General features: G+C 31.6%; 1 protein-coding gene across 1 annotated transcript in view; it reads left to right on the top strand.

Moving 5' to 3' along the window:
- The first annotated feature begins 966 nt into the window (after positions 1-966).
- The window catches only part of LOC106460168 (ankyrin-3-like), a 22,397-nt gene continuing 18,774 nt past the window's right edge, over positions 967-4,589 (top strand). Inside the window, exons 1-2 of the mRNA XM_022386820.1 lie at positions 967-1,111; positions 3,652-3,722. The gene's annotated coding sequence lies outside the window, so the exon portion shown is untranslated. The remainder of the gene's footprint in view (positions 1,112-3,651; positions 3,723-4,589) is intronic.

Genomic DNA, 4,589 nt, shown 5'->3' with positions numbered 1-4,589 from the left:
AGGTACAGGATAGTTCTAAAAAGCAGAGGGCGTGAGAATAGTCACGTGATCTCGCTGACGCAACACCTATTTTACTTTTGCTATCTTTTTTTCATCAGAACTATAGATTTGTAAAAAAAAATATTATTCATTGGTTTGGTTGTTGTTAATGTTATTAAGCGCAAAGCTACATAGTGGACTATATGTGCTGCGCCCACCACGAATATCGAAACGCAATTTTTAGCATCATAAGCCTTCTGACTTAACGCTCAATTACTCGGGGGGAGAGGAAGGGGATTGTCCATCCACAGTTTTGAGTTGATGGGCTCTCGGCAAGTGTCCAGTTCGCCTAATTGGAAATACGGCACTTCAAAAACAGGTTTTTTGTTGCTACATCATATAATGAATACCAAGCAAAATCTCTTCTTACCAAGAACTCGTTCAGTGCAAAAGAATAAAGAGAAGCAATTACTGTCGCGTTTTTATGAACGAAAACTGAGAGTTAGTTGTATTTATTGCATTTTATATACACTATACATATAGTGTATAGACGAAACTAACACCGCATCAAGTGATTAAATCTGCCATTATTATATTTAGCTTGAAAACTATTCAATGTACCATTGGAAACTGGAGAGTCCAAGTAATCAATTATCTAATAAAATTGTGTATATTATTATTAGTCCCCTGCGTTTCCACAAAAAATAGAAAATTTTATCATAAAATATACAAAAAAAAAAAAAACGTGAAAGAATGATTTATTTGAGTAAAGTGAGTAATGCAATTAAGGTTTTTAGCCTTTGGCGTATATGTTATCAAATTATCAATACTTATTAAGAAAAATTGAAAGTATACTTCAGATCAATGATGTTACGGGAATAAACGTTTTGTAAAAAGTGGGTTCCTCGTTATCAAGATGTTACGGGAAATATCGTTCTGTAGATGATTAGCACAAATCACTAATTACCAGTAAATTAGTAAAATAATGTTATTTGAAACTTAGTAATTGTTATTTTTACATAAAAATTTATCAGTATTGTGATAGTTTAGTACTGCTATTACTAAATTAAATAGGATCGAGGTGTGAATAAGTGGATACGAAAAAATTGGTACTGAAAAATGTCGAAAGACGGTAAGCTTCTTTACTCTTGCTCTAACTTGTAAATTAACTTAAGCTTAGGTGTAATTTGATGACACCTTGTTATAATACAATTTGTATGAAAGTCAAACGATTAAGAGATAGAAATAAAACTACAGGTTTACTTTAGCTAGTCGTAGATTTGATTGAAACATTTTCAAAATTATAGTGAAACTCGCTGAAACAGTGAAAGGGAAAGAGATAGTGATAGTATTAGTATATCAAGTTTAACTTGACGATGGTGCTTTTTAGGCTTAGTATAGGTTAACACTGGTTACAAACGTAAGTTACAATAACTTGTGCTTAACTTTTAGTTTTATTAAGGTAAGGTATATAAGTTATGGGCAAATTATTAAGTTCCTTGGATTTTAACCTGATGTATTTTCATATATGATTATGCTCTAATGTCGTATGTTAGTACTTAGTAATAGTAGTACTATTTTCATTATAATATTAGCCCTATAAATATATTTACAATTACAATCCTCTTGTCATTTCATCAAATTCAAGTTATTTTAGAAAAACACTACGCTGTTGACAGTAATGCTATCGTATAACATACGAACAACGAGGGACCACTTGGGCCTTCAAGGCTGTCTTTGCATACTTATCCATGAGAAAAGTAAAAATGTAAAAAAATATACCACACTTTAGAATAAAATATAAAAATAATGTCTCGGAAACTAGTTTTGACACTTTCATGTGTCTTCTTCAGAGTCGTACGAGAAGACATCTTATTGCACTGCTTAGGTGATACATGTGTTATTTGTTAAATAAATGTCAAAAATACTTACTTGACACCACTCATCAATGAAAAATGTTTTACCATTCCTTTCTCAGGGAAGGATCTTTATGTTCTGTATTGTTTTTTATTTCAAAGCTCCAATTCTGGGTATCTGTAATTCATTATGATTCAAAATACCATTGCTTAAATAGTAGTTCAAAAGCATATAAAAAGAAATTACATCATAATATAAACTACACAAATCCAACAGGACTTTTTCACCACATAATTAGATTTTGATTACTGAAAATGCCAGTTAAATGTGTATTTTGTTGAAAGCTACTCTTGTACAATCCACAATAATGACCTGAAAACAACATATACATTGCAGTATTTCAGTTTAGGGTTTTGTTTTTTCCTTGTGAACTACATTTTATTCATATTTAAGTTATTTTATAAAATGACAGCTACCTGTTTAATTTAACAAAAAGATGACCAATGTATTTATTACCTTACTATTTGTGCTGATTGTAAACAAGTTCAGTCCTTTTAAGAATCTGTAAAGCATTCTACACAAAGAACTAAACTTCATCTGTAGTTTAACTGAAATGTAGAGCATTGCTCTGGATAAAGTTTATTTACTGGTTGGCTAAAAAGTGTAAAATGAGAGTTACTTTGAGCACTTGAAGTTATATATTTTTACTTAGTAGATACAGCAGAAAAAAATTACATATGCTGATGAAAGAGCATTTCCACTTTATTTCAATACTGAGCATTTTATTCAATGGATTACCAGCTACTTCAAATGATTTATGAGTAAAAATGTTGAAGTTTATTGCTGTGAAACATTCCTTTTTTGTTGTTTAGTCTTTTAATCATCAGTATTATGAATACTGGTTGGCGTGACAGTTATCTTCTATGACACAGATGAAACAACTTGTACTTCCAAGTTTTATGATATTCCTGTAAGTGGGATATCTTGTGTAATTTTAGAGTGATTCTTTAATGACCAACATTTTATAACACTTAGCAAGAAAAATAGTTTCTTCTAAGGAATGGTATAGATATCTGCTTGTTATTGATTTGATTTTATATTCCATCACCATTGTTTTAAGATAAATGTTTGCATGTGCAGCTCAACAGTTTTCTTAAATGTTAATAATTTAAGTCTATGGAAGAAAGATACAAACTAACTGTAGCTTTAATCAAAATCGTTATTTCCAAGATGGTAACTCACTTTCATGCACAGAAATGCTATATTTTTCGTGTGTCTGCTTATGAGACTTGCATGCTATTATCCTTGAGCTAATTCCCACCTAAATTCATGTATTTGACATGAGCTGTGCTGATGCATGATGACATTATTATTGAACAATAGCCCTCCACTAATAGGAGGATGACAGAACCTCCATGCTCAGTAACTCCCCCTATGCACTTGCACTCACGATACGTTAATTTCATTTTTAGAAAAGGCAAAAAACAAAACACAAGGTACACCAAAACTTGGTTGGACAGGTGAGAATATGTGTGGAAAATACATTTTCAGAATAGTAAAATGTTAACTCACCTCTACACAAATACACAGAAATAGTAGAATCCAACACTGAAATGGTGGAAGGGCCAATACAAAAATTAGACTTTAAACAGGTGAATTTAGGTGGGAGTTAGCTCAAAGCTAGTAGCATACAAATTTCATAGGCAGGTGCATGAGGGAAATAGCATTTGTGTGTGAGGAGGTGAGTATTTATCAGAAATAGATTTTCAAGTAAGGAAAATGTTAACATTCAGTATTTTTATGTCTTCATTCAAGATGTATCACCTTTTCAAGAATCCGAAAGCAAATACCAATGATAAAGAAAAATTATACTTGGGTGTGATCAGGTAAGCATCATCTTTATATGAAATAGAAAGTTTCAAACTAATTTTAAAAGTTTCATTAAATGTTTTGTATTCCATATTTATATTCTTGATAGTAATAATCACATATTGTTTTACTATTTTTTAAAGTTAGTTGAGTAATAGTTTCAAAATATTAATAAATATGTGTGTTTTTTGTCTTTTTTCTCATTTTCTAACTGTAGAAACTGATGCAAACAAGTTACCACATTGCAAGCAACTATCTTTGTAATGATAGCATCACTGTCTATATGATGTAACATATGTTTGTTTAAACATAGTAGGAGCTTTGTTAGCATAAAAGAGTGATGAAAAGTTTTATCACTGTACTATTAGTCTGCTATTAATTGTGTTGCTTTATCATTCAAGAAAACTCATGACAATTCCACTACAGCACTACTAAAATCCATTTATTAGCAAAAGATGTCACATAGGCACAAAGAATAACAAAACAGATATGTAACAAAAATCAAACTGGTGTATTTACTTGTTTTACACTCACTAAAAAGAAACCTATTGTTACGTCTCTGTTTGTTTCTTTGTTAATTCTTCTAAGATACAAGTCCTTTCTTTATAAAACTTGTTTATTCTTCCTCAATACAACTTTGTAATGTACTTAATTTTCACAGTTACACACACTATAGTTCACAACAATTCACTCACTTTCTATTGTGCTTGGACTTAATTGTCCGTCCCCGCAAACTATAGTTCCGATCTCTGTGTCTGCTATCCTCAGTTCCCGCCGACCGTAATCGCTGTCTTTCTTTCTCTCTGCCTGCTTCGTCTCCGCTACGTCTTCGTCTCCACTACTGCTTCGACTCCGTCTGTCTCTCTCACTGTCTAGCGCACTTA

Source organism: Limulus polyphemus, unplaced genomic scaffold (genome assembly GCF_000517525.1).
Source record: "Limulus polyphemus unplaced genomic scaffold, Limulus_polyphemus-2.1.2 Scaffold722, whole genome shotgun sequence".
Taxonomy (NCBI): Eukaryota; Metazoa; Arthropoda; class Merostomata; order Xiphosura; family Limulidae; genus Limulus; species Limulus polyphemus.
The sequence above is the reverse complement of the archived record's forward strand: the minus strand, read 5'-3'. Positions and strand labels throughout refer to the sequence as shown.